Source organism: Pseudorasbora parva, chromosome 9 (assembly GCF_024679245.1).
Source record: "Pseudorasbora parva isolate DD20220531a chromosome 9, ASM2467924v1, whole genome shotgun sequence".
NCBI classification, from domain to species: Eukaryota; Metazoa; Chordata; class Actinopteri; order Cypriniformes; family Gobionidae; genus Pseudorasbora; species Pseudorasbora parva.
In genome coordinates, this window is record NC_090180.1 from 71,108 (window position 1) to 87,752 (window position 16,645).

At 38.6% G+C, this 16,645-nt stretch overlaps 1 long non-coding RNA gene across 2 annotated transcripts; it reads right to left on the reverse strand.

The window, feature by feature from the left end:
- Nucleotides 1-9,004: 9,004 nt before the first annotated feature.
- On the reverse strand, nt 9,005-15,386 carry LOC137089406 (uncharacterized). 2 transcript variants are annotated; one of them, XR_010907671.1, is made up of 5 exons: nt 15,090-15,386; nt 14,732-14,773; nt 12,608-12,672; nt 9,984-10,049; nt 9,005-9,318 (listed from the first exon to the last, which is right to left on the reverse strand). It is a non-coding gene; the product is annotated as an uncharacterized lncRNA (long non-coding RNA). The 2 variants fall into 2 exon arrangements; XR_010907670.1 differs by lacking the exon at nt 9,005-9,318 and having other exon boundaries at nt 9,785-10,049.
- Nucleotides 15,387-16,645: the final 1,259 nt, after the last annotated feature.

Sequence of the window (16,645 nt, forward strand, 5' to 3'; positions counted from 1 at the left end):
CACGCATGCAGTATCTCAGCTCACCGGTTCTCACAGCAAAACATGTCTCAGTTCAGTGAATTGTTGGAGTTACAACATATACTTCAAGATATTAGTTTATTTCTAGTCTGAGGGACTGTCACTCATGTCAGAAAGTGAGTAACTATAGTAACTTGTGGGATCAGCGCTGATTTGAGACGAGAACCGTTTAGAACGATTCAGTTCGTTTTGGTGAACTGGTTCGACCGTATCACTAAAAAGATCCGGTTAAAAAGAACGATTCGTTCACGAACCGGACATCCAGCGGCTATTGTTTAGGGTTCTTGCAACCACGAGACAAATCGGCATTGCAAATTGAACATATAGCTCGACTTGAATTGCCTTCTTGTGACTGAAAGTACTGCCAAACAACACATTTTCTGTTCACGAGTTCCATTTTCACTTTCTCATAGCCTACTGCATTCGAACGGTCCACTTAGTAAACATGTTGCCATAATCAACCGCGGCATCATCAAACAGTATTGCGTAGTGCAAGCCTAGGGTTCGGTTCAGTGTAAAAAAATTCTAAGGTTCGGCAGAAACCGAACCCAGTCAAAAAGCCCAATATTCGGCCGAATCCGAACCTGAACCCTGGATTCGGTGCATCCCTAATTATAAGTGAATATTACTCGTGCCAAGTTTCCATAACACACGGGTGCACGCCTGAAAGTTTACGCACACACCTAATCACAGCTCGCAGACTCTATGACAGACTGTTTTTATCAAGTAAATGATTTTTTTACAACTGTGTCAATTCTGTAAATAGTTGCTTTAGTTTTTCAGTAACTGCATTATAATTATCAGTTTATTGCAGTTTATTGAATGAAAAACTTTTCTTTACAATTACAAATGTTCTGAAATAAAAAGCCTTTTTGATCCTTCCAAAAGGGCTTTTTATTTCAGAACATTCGTAATTGTAAAGAATAGTTTTCGCCTAGATTTTTTTTGACATAAAAGCTTACAGAAGATACATTTTGAGCGTATCATCCTCAAATTTGAATCAAAACATGATCAGACATTCAGTTTTATATTTAGGTCATTTTTAGGCCATTAACATTAAAATCTCATACATTTATCCCTAAGTGAATTTCAATATTTTTTTTTAAGTCACTAAAGAGTAATATGTATATTTTACATTGTTTTACTCTGTTCCTTTACTCTTCAGCACACTTTTCAGACGCATTTGAGTGTGCGGTAGAAGTATATTGTAGGGGATGGCGAGACATGTAGTCTGCAGGATTATCCTTTCCTGATTTGTACTGAACAATGAAATTATATGATTGCATCCGGAGACCCCACCTTTCTATCCTAGCAGGTGGCTTTGGATTGTTGAAAATCCATTCAAGGGGTTTGTGATCAGTTACCAGAGTAAACTGTGCTCCATAGAGATACATATGAAAATGTTCACATCCCCAGACAATGACCAAAACCTCACGTTCAGTTTGGGAATATTTTTGTTCAGTGGCAGAAAGTGCACGGCTTGCATAGCTCACCACCTGAGCTGGTTCATGAGGAGAGTCTCTTTGGGCTAACACTGCCCCCAAGCCAACTGGACTTGCATCCACGACTAGCTCTGTCTGTTTTTTAGGGTCGAAGTAACTCATGACAGTGTCACTGCTGAGACTTTGCTTTAGCTGCTGGAATGCGTGCATCTTGATGAGTTTGCGACCTTGCGACCATGTCCAGATTGTGTACTTTTTAGTGAGTTCACGGAGTGGCTGGGTAATGGAGGCAGAGTCTTTGATGAAGTGCGCACTGTAGTTTGCCATGCCAAGTAAACTTCGCAATTCATTGACATTTTTGGGTGGGGCAGCTTCTTGCAGTGCGTTGAGTTTTGTTGGGTCGGCTGAAAAGCCTCCATTAGAGAATGTGTATCCGAAAAAATCCAGTGATGGCTGCCTATGCACACACTTTGCCTTGTTCAACGTCAAGATATTTTCCTTTAGTCTGTGGAATGTGTTTCTCAAAGCTTCATCATGTTCCAGCAGTGTTTTGCCAAACATCAGGATATCATTGCTCAGATTGATTAACCCTGGGATTCCATCTAGGACTTGCCCGTCTTTTCACCTTTCACTTTTCAACCAAATTTTAACGTTGTTTAAACGTCTGGCAATGTCGTCTTTTCGGCATCTTTTCAACGAGTTTTTGCTGGGTGGGTTAGTTTTATCATATTTATAAAAGAAATATAGGCTGTACCGAGTCTTTCCGGAAAAAACCGAGCGCCTGGAGGCGTATCGAGTGGGCGGAGCTAAAGAATGACGAGCGCAGTTACTGCACGAGAGCTGAGAGCTGGAAGCTGACATCCTCAAGCATGGAGATAAAAACGTTACCCTAAATAAACCATGGCTATCAGATTCAACTAATACATATATGATCCAGAATCAGATACGGAGGCTGAAATAATACGAGGAATCCAAGTCTTTAACAGTGTAAAAAGCTCAGTATGCATGAAACAGCATCCCCCCCCCTTAATGTCTGTGTGAGGAGTTTTTTGTTTAACATCTGAAATCGTGTAAAGGTATGCCTCTTCAGATGTAACAGCTGGCTCAGCTTGAACCAAATGAAGTTGTCGCTTGGGTTTGGCGCCTCCCTGTGGCTTTGAACGGCAACACTTAGCAAAATGCCCTTGTTCCCTTTCTAAAGGGAACTCGAGCTGCGTCAGCTGACGCTATGGGGAACGCCTTCAGTGTGACCGGTGTCTGAGCCACTATCAAATCATAGCAATCCTATTGACCGGCGACAGCCTATGATGTCATCAAGGTGCGACCAGGAAGTATATAAGGGCGCCTTGCAAACATGACACCAGTATCTTCGTCTTCAGGGACTGTTTTTGGTGGATATGGGTATGTGTTCTCGCCCCGGATTGCTGTTAAGAATAATCTAGAAAGATCCGGGAAGGCGGGGACACTAAGAACTCCAACCCTGCCATCTGAGCTTCTTTCAACTATGTGTCAAGAAGTTTAGATGGCGGGGCATACACGGCAGCGGGTCAGCCTGGTGCTACTTTTACGCAGTGTCGGTGTTGCAAGTATACTGGGAAGACCTGCTGAGGGATCTCAATCAGGGAAAATACCCTGACCCGCTGCGCAGCTGTGCGCCATATCAGCGATAGCAGGGCCTGAGGGCCAGTGTCGCAGAAGCGCGGGTGGTGGTGTCCGAGGACCCGCACACCACGGAGATCCGGGTCCCAGGCAGGCGGGAGGCGTCACGGTATACGGACCAGTGATGGGGCCTGAGTGCCAACATCGCCTCTCATGGTCCCCGCGGTTAAGGGCGGGGCGCAAAGAGGCGGACTCCCACAGAAGAGGAATAGTATCACAACGCTGTTGGCGTGAATGAAATATCCCTCCCTTAGGTGGGTGAGTTAAGAATTAAAACATCTCATTTACTGCTCTTCTTCATTTTCTCCCCAGGCGCTTCTTACATCCGGCCCTGAGGGGGGCCATGACGATGATACTCTAGACCCCGCCTGGCTGGGCTGTGAGAAGCGCACCCTCAGGCGGTTGCGCTCCTAAGCATGCATACTGTGAGTAAAACTTATGCGTGGATATCGTCGCGCAGGAGGCGAGCTGGTAAGTCCCCCTTGTGAGGGAAACATTTATTATTTATGTTGGGTGAGACTTCATGCTCCCCGGAGAGGGTTTGGGGATCACGGTATCGACGGAGGACACCATAGGGCCCTGTAGTTCCCCTGTCCGGTGGCTAGAACGATTTTTTAGATGCCGTTATGTGGTATGTTTAGAGCTAGCTTTGCTAGGAGAGGATAGCCGCCATTGTATGTACAGCTGTGTGAACAGTTTTTTGCCTTCTCTCTGTGTGATGAAGCAGTATTGAGGCAACCGCTCATTCTTGTAGGAATGTGCTGTTGTTTTAGGCGAGTGTGCTCTCCTAGTCAAACAGGAAGCTCTTAGCCACCCCAGGGTAAAGCGGTCAATGTTGCCCCTCGTGGAATTTCATAGACGGGAGGGTGAGTTTAGGCTCACGCACGAACTACAGATTTATGTCTAGCCTCGCAGGGCTTGGACGGAGTATTATTGAGGTTTTTCGCTCCCCCGAGCCGCGTATAATACTCTTATGTAGGCTGGCCCTCTCCGGGCCGCTGCATCTGTTGGCCTAGGCTTTTGCGGGATGGGGGGCATTTCTTTCCAAAGAAGGAAAGTAATTATCGCCCGAGGCCCTCGGTTTGAATATTGCAGGGCATTTTCACAGCAATAGGATTGCTGTGATTTGATAGTAGCTCAGACACCGGTGACGCTGAAGGCGTTCCCCATAGCGTCAGCTGACGCAGCGTCTCGTTCCCTGTTCTCAGGGAACTAAGGTTACAGTCGTAACCGGGGACGTTTTCCTGACAAGATTTCTTGCAGTGGATACGGCTATTACATCTTGGGAATTTGCAGCAGAGTTTTGTTTTTGTTCTATGCCTGCAGCTTGCACCTCTGCCACCTCCATGGCTCGTCCCATTGCTAACAAATCAGTTAAAGTTATATCAGGATTCTGAAGTGCTTGACGCCGAAGTTTACTTGATGTGCATGTTTGAATGATCAGGGTCTTGATCTCTTTATCAATATCAGTGAATTGGCACGTTGCTGCTAATTGTCTTAGCCTTGTATGATACGCATCAAGGGATTCTCCAGCTTTCTGAGTAGCCTCTCCTGAAATGTACGTCTCATATGTAATGTTTACCTTTGGAGGAAAATATTCGCTGAGCTTGTTCACAGCAACAGCGTAGTCTTTAACCTGGCCTGTTTCAGACAGAATATATATGTCAAATATATCCTGAACTTCGTCTCCAGCGTAGAGTAGAAGCATTGCCCGTTTCCTCGTGTCATCGTTGATATCCATGGCTAGTAGAAAATTCTCAAACCGTTGTAGCCATTTTTTCCATCTTACACCCACAGAGCTGTGGTCCTCATGCACAATGAATTGGGGGAAAGCAGGTAATGTCTGGTTTGCCATATTTTTCTCGTCGCCAATATAATATAAGTTATTGTCTTTATCACAGTCAAGGCTTGTATATGAATAAACACATTTTATTTCTCCAGCACAATCCTCACAATTTACACATGCATTCCAACACTGTTAACTAACTCTCCTGTTGTCTCTCCCCAAACCCTTAGCCACGTTTCTGCCCCCTAGTGTCTATAAGTAAAATAACACTAAACATTACAAATAGGTACAGCAGCATATAAAATGTTTTTAAATCTTTACAGAGTGCAGATCAGAGGACACAGTTGATCAGCCATACAAACATCAGTAATATATAAAACAGATTCAGCACTATAAGATTTATTCTAGTATTTTGAAGAATCATGGTGGGGGAAAGAATTATCATCAATTCAATTATATACAATACAGCATATGAATGAAAGTAAACAGCAGTGTGTGTGTGTTTGTGTATGTTTGTGTGTGTGTGTGTGTGTGTGTGTGTGTGTGTGTGTGTGTGTGTGTGTGTGTGTGTGTGTGTGTGTGTGTGTGGCCTGGTAATCCCTACGTTATGGGGACAAAATGTCCCCACAAAGATGGCAATATCCGAAATCCTTGTCCTTGTGGGGACATTTTTAGGTCCCCATGAGGAAAACATCTTATAAATCACACAGAAGGAGTTTTTTTGAGAAAGTAAAAAAGCAGAATGGTTCCTGTGATGGGCAGGTTTAGGGGCAGGGGCAGTGTAAGGGGATAGAATGTACAGTTTGTACGGTATGAAATCCATTACGCCTATGGAATGTCCCCATAAAACATGGAAACACGACGTGTGTGTGTGTGTGTGTGTGTGTGTGTGTGTGTGTGTGTGTGTGTGTGTGTGTGTGTGTGTGTGTGTGTGTGTGTGTGCGTCATCTACAGTGACTTCCAGCTCAGAACACTAAGAGGCTCAATAGAGAGCTGAGCTGATCTCATTCAACATGGACTCATGCCTCATACTTATTCTCATTGTGGGAACAGGTACATTGAAACTCTGAATCATTGAAACTCTGTGCATAAATAATTACAGTTTCCTGATTTTTTTTGTTTTTATAGAAAAAAGTGTTGTGAAATTGGTTTGCAATAGTATTTTGTCAACATTGCTTTAACAAACCAAAAATCTATGTGTTATTGTTGACAGGTTTGGTGACTGGAGACAACATTGAGCCAGATAAAGGGACAGACAAAAACATTAAAGAGACAGAAACTGTCAAGCTGAGCTGCTCATATAGTGCAAGTAGTGATTATATTTATATTTACTGGTACAGACAGTCTCCCAACAAAGAACCACAATTTTTATTATACAAAAATGCACGGTTGGCGAGTGGTGAACACACCTCAGATCAACGGTTTAAGTCGGCTACAACACGATCCTCCACTGAACTCATTATTAACAGTGCAGCTCTGTCAGATTCAGCTCTCTATTATTGTGCTCTGAGAGTTGGAGCCCAGTGATACAAAATACTTAACATGTCGTACAAAAACCTATAGCTCTTTTCACTTTGATCCTATCTAGTAAAAACCACAATAATAACCACTATCTATGCAACCCTGAGCGTAAAAAAAAAAAAAAAAAAAAAAAAAAAAAAAAAAAAAAAAACAATTAACACCTGTGTTGAGGCCTATTACAAACATCAAAGATAAAATGAACAATAAATTCAGATATTATGTTCCATGAAGTTCCTTTTGTGTACAAATAGTCTCAAACCACTAATTAATTACCAATCATTTGTATTTTTCATTCAATTATTGTTATTTTATATATTGATACATTTTTGGTAAAGAATTATAATTATTTTTGGTTAAAAAAATTAGGCAATGAGCAATTCAAGGTATTTCTAAATGAGAGGGAAGAGACAATGCCAAAGCACACAAGTGTGGATCAAGTGCTCTTGCTCATTACAGTATTTACAGTCATTGCATCACAGACTAGATTGTGGGTGAGAGTAAGAACTAGATTGAATTAACTTGATTTATTTAAATAGACAATTAAAATCGGAAAATATGACACATTGGGTTAAAAAAAACTATCATTGTTTTCATATATGTATGGGATAAGTATTTTTGTGAGTTTTTTTTTTAATTCTCTTCCAAGTTATTCTGTTAATGATATATCTTTGTTGTTCTTGATTTGGTTTTAAAGTTATAGAATCACAAGACAATGTTGAGCAGAATACAAGAGTTCAAACTGCTCATGGAAGTGGAGCTGTAATAATTAACTGTACATATCAAACCCCAGTTCTCCCCGACACTCTTTTGGTACCAGCAAAAAGTAAACAAAGTCCCCAAATATATGAAGAGTTGGACCAAGAGTTTAAACACAGATTTAATGCACATATCAACACATGTATACGCAAGTCAAGTCAACTTTATTTATATAGCGCTTTGCCAATGACACATCTTCACAAAGTTAAACAGGACAATATTGTAACATAATTTGATTCGGCTGTACAGTCGTTCTGGAGAAAACAGGGATGTTATCAGCTAATTTCAATTTATAGCGACAATGTGAGCAGATCAGTGATATAGTTGATATAGTTAATTTAGTAATTAATTATATTTGGATATTTACATATCTTCAAAATCCTTTCCTCTGATGATCCAGGATGTGCATGTGTCTGGCTCTGCTGTGCTCTGAGGCCCACTGTGACTCAAACATACCCAACACTCACAAAAGCCTTCATGTATAAATTTTAGATAGGAATATTTGAAAGATCGGAGTCATCATGCCAGAGATGAGTTTATTAAGGATGCCGTGTCGATGAGGCAATTTCAGGGGGAGTCTAATTAACATGGCCTCTGCAGACACTCCAGGGATGTTTTGGTGATGTCTAGGTGCTGGTCCATCATCTGCTCTGGATACGGCCTGGATCCGGCTGACTGCAGTAAATCTTTGGATAAACAGAGACACTAACATTAGTGGAGATAGACAGAGCAGCCATCAAGTGTTAGACTGTATTCTAGGTTACTACTTAGTACTTACTACTTTTTTGTCCAATAATTAAAAATTTAGTTTTTTTTCTGAATTAAGTTGCAGGAAATTACTAGTCATTCATTTTTTTATATCTGCTATGCACTGTAAAAAAAAATCTCGTAAAAAAATGGTAAATGACTGGCAGCTACGGCTGCCAAACAAAAACCGTAAAATTAAAGTAAAATATCTTAATTCAAATAAAATGCAAAAACAATTAATTTTACAGAAATTTTCATTAAAAGATTTATTGAAAAACAATGTTATTTTACAGATTTTTTCCTTGTTTAAATTAAGGTGTTTTACCTTTTTTTTACGGTATTTGTTTGGCAGCCGCTGCTGCCAGTCAATTACCATTTTTTTATGATTGTTTTTTTACAGTTTAAAACTGTTATTTCACGGGCATTTACCAGATTATTACAGTCAAACTCTTTCAATAAAATGACGGCACTGATAGTTCTACAGAGAATTACTGTAATTTTACAGGCATTTACCAGATTATTACAGTCAAACTCTTTCAATAAAATGACGGCGCTGATAGTTCTACAGAGAATTACTGTAATTTTACAGGCATTTACCAGATTATTACAGTCAAACTCTTTCAATAAAATGACGGCGCTGATAGTTCTACAGAGAATTACTGTTATTTTACAGGCATTTACCAGATTATTACAGTCAAACTCTTTCAATAAAATGACGGCGCTGATAGTTCTACACAGAATTACTGTAATTTTACAGGCATTTACCAGATTATTACAGTCAAACTCTTTCAATAAAATGACGGTAATGGTAGTTCTACAGAAAATTACTGTTATTTTACAAGCATTTTCCAGATTATTACAGTCAAACTCTTTCAATAAAATGACGGTAATGGTAGTTCTACAGAAAATTACTGTTATTTTACAAGCATTTTCCAGATTATTACAGTCAAACTCTTTCAATAAAATGCAAAGACGTGATAAAGATTTAAAATTAAGAATTTTATTTTGGCAGATAAAATAAGTCTGAAAACAGTATAAAAAGAATTTAAATCAACTCAAACTCTGATTTGCAGCATTTGTTTACACAATTTAATAGTGTTTAAATTATGTAAAACAATCTAAATAAAATGGAATGATTCCATCATTAAATTATTGATATTGATATAAATAAAATACAACATTTAAACTACTTCAGTAATTAACAATAGTTTTATCAAATTCTCAAACTTTAGGATTATGGCTATACAAGACTGTGTAACACTTTACAAAATGTACAACGTTTATTAAAATTATACAGCATTTATTTATTAAATGTTAAAGGGTTAGTGAAAATAATGTAACTTATTCCTCACCCTCATGCCGTTCCACACCCATAAGACCTTCGTTCATCTTTGGAACACAAATTAAGATATTTGTGTTGAATCCGATGGCTCAGTGAGGCCTCAATAACCAGCAATGACATTTCCTCTCTCAAGATCCATTAAACATATTTAAATCGGTTCATGTGAGTACAGTGGTTCAATATTAATATTATAAAATGATGAGAATATTTTTGGTGCTCCAAAAAAAACGAAATAACGACTTATATAGTGATGCCCGATTTCAAAACAAGAAGCTTTGGAGCATTATAGATCAGTGTGTCAAATCAGCAGTTCGGAGAGCCAAAGTCACATGATCTCAGCAGTTTGGCGGTTTTACACGCGATCAGCGTGTCAAGCTTCTTAAGCTTCAGGAAGCAGTTTTGAAATCGGTCAGTTTTTTTTGGCACACAAAAAATATTCTTGTCATTTTATAATATTAATATTGAACCACTGTACACACATGAACTAATTTAAATATGTTTTTAGTACATTAATGGATCTTGAGAAACGAAATGTCATTGCTGGCTATGCAAGCCTCACTGAGCCATCGGATTTCAACACAAATGAGGGGGGTACAATCCACAAACCGTCTCTAACTCAAAATATCTGATTACAAATATAACAGTCTTTTATTCAGAATTCTAACAAGCGTTTTAAGAAGTAACAAAAAAAAAAAGATCCATGATTTGTTACCAGAAGATAAAGCAGATAAAGAACAATCCTTCAAAATACCAGTAATCAGCAGGGTCCTTGGTGCATCTGGGAAGAAAAAAAGAACACTATGATTCTCTGAAAAGTCTTAAAAAAAAAAAAAGATTTTAAATAAATGTTTTTTTTTTTTTTTTTAAATTATTTTTTACTTTAAACAAGCTCAATTTAATGTAATTAAAGTTTTCTTTTTGTCTTCTGTTTCATCTGGTAGGGTCTGGTAGCTGAGGGTCTTTCCCTCAATATTTTTAAGGGAATTAAATATAGGATTAATGACGGCATATTTTTTAACTAACTAAAAAGACATGAAAATACTTGAGATGGTTTACCACCCAAAAATGGAAATTCTGTCATCGTTAACTCATCCTCATGTCGTTTCAAACCTGTATAATTATTTCTTGATATATTTTGAGGAATGTTGGCAACCAAACTGCTTTCCTTTGGGGCGGCAGTGGCTCAGTGGTTCATGTAGATTGTCTACAAACCGAAAGGTTGGTGGTTCGATCCCCGGTTCCACCTGACCAAGTGTCGAAGTGTCCATGAGCAAGACACCTAACCCCAGCATGCTCCCGATGAGCTGGATGGCGCCTTGCATGGCTGACATCGCCGTCGGTGTATGAATGGGTGAATGTGAGGCAAAAATGTAAAGCGCTTTGGATAAAGGCGCTATATAAATGCAGTCCATTTACCATTTACCATTTCCATGTATGGAGAAAAAAAAAAAAAAACACTGAAAACAAATTGATCAAAATAAAGAAAGTCATACATGTTTGGAACAACATGAGGGTGAGTAAGTGATTGATAGACTTTTAATTTTGGTGTCAACTATCCCTTCAGTTTGTGTGTAGAATTTCCTGCAGAGTGTAGCTCTAAACATCTGCCTGGAATGTTCTGGTAGTTCTGAAAACCTTGATTAGGTGGTTCAGATGAGTTTAATTAGGCAAATTCAATTAAAAAAAGACAAGGTTTTTAAAAAATATATATGCTTTATAAGGGGACGTTTACACAACGCGTTTTGGACATTCATTTACACAACAATGGAGTTCTGGTGGCCTGAAAACACAATGTTTTTGAAAACAATACCGTTATCTCTGTGTAAACTTAATGGTGATGGACACACATGCGCATTACATGTTTAGTTTATAGGTATGCGTGTTTGAATGCATATGTGCGCAGACAAGGTAGGTCTGCGCACATATGCATTCTTTACCAATGGAATTGCCAAATCACTTGTCTAGAATGTATTAATACAGAGTTATTTAGTTGTTTTCGTAGAATTGTGCAAACAGGGATTTTTCAATAAATTATTGTCATTTGTATAACATTTTTTTAACAAACACGTCAGTATACACATCATGACAATAATCCAAGAGAATTGTGAAGCTCACATGATAAGATAACTTATTATTATTATGTAGTTTCTGAAGCATGCTTTAGTATAATGCAAGTTTATATTCAGATTTATTTTTCTAAGCACATTTTACCAATTCAAATCCAAAATTATAAGTGATATATTTTTTTTAAGAAAGGCTCGGAGTGAAAAATGTCTTGTATTCAGGTGTGCATCATTATTACACAGGTTTTCATTTATAGATAAACTGGGCAAAAAAAAGGATTTAACTTAGACTGGAACGTCCTTTTTTTAAATACCCATGAGAAAGATGCAATACTAGAAATTGCACAATTAAGGCATGCCCATTGGACAGCAAAACATCGATTCAGCAAAAAAAACAGGTGAAGAAATAAATTAACTTCTAAAACAAATATGAATTAAGGTGAATTAGTTGTGAACCATCAGGAACCCTTTAGTCTCCAGAACCACAGGACCAGACACCACCAGAACTGCAACCTACATAGTCTCCAGAAGTGCAAGGTGTCAGGATATCAGAGACTTTTAAGAACCCTGAAATATGACCCCCACTTAATAAGAATCACAAGAGTCACTCTCAATCTGTCTATTATGTATGTCTTCATGTTTGATTCTTATTAAATGGTGTTTTTTAGGATTCTTTACCTAACTGAAGTGTCTGAGATGTCAGGACACCTTGCACTTCAGGAGACTCCAGGTAGGTTGCAGTTCTGGAAAATCGGCCTGTTTTTGTATGACCCTGCTGAATCAATAAGCATTTTGCTGTCCAATGGTCACACCTTAATTTTGATTATTGCATTAGTATTGCATCATTCCATTTTAATATTTTTTGACTCTTCAGTCTGAGTTAAATCTCTTTTTTAGCCCATTTTACCTTTTTCACTTTCAGCCTTCTTTAATTATACATCCCTTATAAATGATTTAATAAATTAATAGTAGTTATCAAGATTAATATGGTGTGGAATCATAGACTGTAAAAAAGATGGACAACAAGTCAGTTTTTAGGACTTGTGTGGCACACTTGTGTGAAATGGGTAAAATGTGCTTGGAAAAAAATAAGATCAGAATATCACCTTGTGTAATTATGCACACACTGTAGGCCTATATGGACTCACAAAGATGAATCACTTTTCCAACAATCTGTGGAAAGCTGGGATGGCATGATGAAGGGAAAATAGAGCATTTTGGAGTGCATTATACCTTTATGGTCTATGGTTTTATATACTGCATTGATACTTACTAGTGATGTACTTGTTTCTCTGTTGGTACCTGTTCTGCCCTGTAAACATTGTTCCGATGCTTGATCTAAAGAAAAGGAAAATAAAATAAAAAAAAGTTAAAATGAGCTTTATCTACTTTTAAAGTTTTATCATTAGCAGTTATCACAGTTGGAAAAGGAAATGTCAAAAATACTTGGAAAGAAACAGGCAGTCAAACATAATTTTAATCTCTCAAAGACAAGCACAAGCTTCATCATATTTTTATGTTGCTAAAAAAAAAAATATATATATATACATACATACATACATACATACATATATATATATATATAAGAAAGCCGTACACACTGTGGATACTATATATATATATAGTGAAAATTGAAGTGAGCAGCAAGTAACCATTTTGTCCTCAAAGTTGATGTGTTAGAAGCCGGAAAAATGGGCAAGCGTAAGGATTTGAGCGAGTTTGACAAGGGCCAGATTGTGACGGCTAGACGACTGGGTCAGAGCATCTCCAAAACTGCAGCTCTTGTGGGCTGTTCCCGGTCTGCAGTGGTCAGGATCTATCAAAAGTGCTCCAAGGAAGGAACAGAGGAGAACCGGCCACAGGCTCATGGCACAGGCTCATTGATGCACGTGGGGAGCGAAGGCTGGCCCGTGTGGTCCGATCAAACAGACGAGCTACTGGAGCTCAAACTGCTCCAGAAGTTAATGCTGGTTCTGATAGAAAGGTGTCAGAATACACAGAGCATCGCAGTTTGTTGCGTATGGGGCGGCATAGCCGCTGACCAGTCAGGGTGCCCATGCTGACCCCTGACCCCGCCGAAAGCACCAACAGTGGCACGCGAGCATCAGAACTGGACCACGGAGCAATGGAAGAAGGTGGCCTGGTCTGAGGAATCACGTGTTCTTTTACATCACGTGGATGGCCAGGTGTGTCGCTTACCTGGGAAACACATGGCACCAGAAGAAGGCGAGCCGGCGGAGGCAGTGTGATGCTTTGGGCAATGTTCTACTGGGAAACCTTGGGGCCTGCCATCCATGTGGATGTTACTTTAACACGTCCCACCTACCTAAGCATTGTTGCAGACTATTTTACACCCTTTCATGGAAACCCTTTCCTTGGTGGCTGTGGTCTCTTTCAGCAGGATAATGTGCCCTGCCACAAAGCGAAGTGGTTCAGGAATGGTTTGAGGAGCACAGCAACGGGTTTGAGGTGTTGACTTGGCCTCCAAACTCCCCAAATCTCAATGGCAAATCAGCATATTTTAATTATGTGACACTGAAGACTGGAGTAATGATGCCATGCAATGTGCTTATTTCGAAGTTCAACAAAATTCAAAGTTAATGATTTTAACCAGAATTCATAATAATACTAAATAACTGAACAACATCCTTGAATATTTTGTGGGAGTGACACCCCTAGTGTAACAAATCTTAGCGGCCAGCATGATGTAATAGTCATAGAGAATAGGGATTCATATTCAGGTTGTGCCAGAGGCACTATGTGCATTTTTATATTTGAATGGAGGGGTTTAAAGGGATAGTTCACCCAGAAATGAAAATTAGCCCATAATTTACTCACCCTCAAATCATCCTAGGAAGTATATGATTCTTCTTCCAGACGAATACAATTATATTACAAAAGAAAAAGAATGTCATATACACCTAGGATGATTTGAGGGTGAGTAAATGATGGGGTAATTTTCATTTTTGGGTGAACTATCCCTTTAACACTTATAATTCGGCAACTCTGGGTTCATTGGGGGTCATTCCTATGTTCCCCACGTTTATATGGCACATAAGGGAAACATGACTATGATCTCCAAAAGATATAAAGTATGCTCTAATGACTCCAAGATTGGAAACAAGACCCTAAAAACATAGCTCACCCAAAAATGAGAATTCTCTTATCATTTACTCACACATATGTTGTCTAAACCTGAATTAACGTTACAAGTGAAACGTTACTTCTGTTTTCATGTGTTGTCTCCCACACGAATGACCTTCATATCTTCAACAAATGAAATTAAATATTAACATAACGACAAACTTCCAATAAAATGACTAACGTTACTACTGTGCATATCAGTAACGTTAACGTTATCAATTCACTGTCTTCGTGTTAGTATTACAATACTTACCACCCCTGAAGATCGTGAGGCTGGATTTTCTTCCCAAAATTTCTGGTTCATGAGGGAAACAAACACACAACAATATTAGCTATTTAACTTACTTACTAACAGAGGTATTTTCAAAAGTCAGTTCACTCAATCCAAAGCTCCTATAAGTTATTGTTTTTTTTTAATCTCAAACCTAGCTTATAATATTAACACATGCAAACAACGACAATAACGATAGCTGGTAGTTAATGATTACAGTATGCAACTTACTAATGTCGTTATTGGGGTAATCGCGATTTGATTATCACTTAAACATTTATATCTTGATGTAACAGAAGATTTTAAAAAATAAAAATAAAACTAACGTTAGTTAACTTACCTTCTGCAGTTCCAATATGTCCGTTACGTTGGTAAAAGTTGCCCATATGAATTTTTTTCTTTTTTCTTTCTTCTTTTGTCCTCCATTAACATCCCGCAACTTAAATTCGCCCAAAATATAAAACATTTTTTTTAAAAATAACCAAGTAGAAATCCATGTAAAACCGAACAGAACCGAAGTTAGCTACTGCATTACAGATGCCCGAGCAGTAACGTTAACGTTAGCAGCGCACACACTCACTCTACAACAAACGTATAATTCAAATTTGACCTGTAAAAGGCGCGCGCATTTGTCATTGGCCAGTATACCGGATGACAGTCAGAATAACCAATCATGCTCAAAGCAATACAGAGAGACAATGAATTAATGAATTGTTTAAATTGTGTGTGTGTATATATATATATATATATATATATATATATATATATATATATATATATATATATATATACATAAATATACATACATACATACATATATATATATATATATATATATATATATATATATATATATATATATATATATATATATATATATATATATATATATATATATACCAACCCCTACTCTGCTAAACACATACAGCGTAAACACTGCATATGTATTAATTTCAATTTCTGCATCTTGGTGGCATTACAGTTACATTCATGTGACCTATAATGACCCTTTTACATTTGTACAAATTACTGACCTTTCCTTTAGAAATAATCTTGCCTATTGTCAACTTTCATTTTCCCTTTTACTGTGTGGCATTATAACATAACTTGTTGATTTAGGGTGGATGCTCTGTCCAAAGCAACACTTGTTTGCTAATATTGCCATAATTCCATACAAGTTACACCATACACAGATGAGGCTTTCTGACCACCTTCCTAATATTGTGTTGGTCCCCCTTTTGCTGCTAAAACAGCCGTGACCCCTAAGATGTTAGCAGCAGATCCTTTAAGTCCTGTAAGTTGCAAGGCAGGGCCACCATGGATCAGACTTGTTTGTTCAGCACATCCCACAGATGCTCGATTGGATTGAGATCTGGGGAATTTTGAGGCCAAGACAACACCTCTGCTTTGTGTCAGGAGCATTATCTGCTGGAAGAGCCACAGCCACAGCCACCAGGAAATACCGTTTTCCATCAAAGGGTGTACACGGTCTACAACAATGCTTAGGTAGGGACGTGTTAAAGGAACATCCAAATGGATGGCAGGACCCAAGGTTCCCCAGCAGAACATTGCCCAAAGCATCACACTGCCTCCGCCGGCTCGCCTTCTTCCCATAGTGCATCCTGGGGCCATGTGTTCCTCAGGTAAGCCACACACACACACACACCCGGCCATCCACGTGATGTAAAAGCACACATGATTCATCAGGATTCGTGCTTTGTGGTCCAATTCTGATGCTCATGTGCAAATCATGGCGAAAAAAGGCCATCATTTACCCACCAAACCTGTACAAGTTTCTTTTTCTGTTTGTTATGAAGAATGTTGGTAACCAGACAGCTGACTGTCATCGACTACTGTTATGGAGGTCAGTTTGAAGTCAGTTAGCTGTCTGGTTAC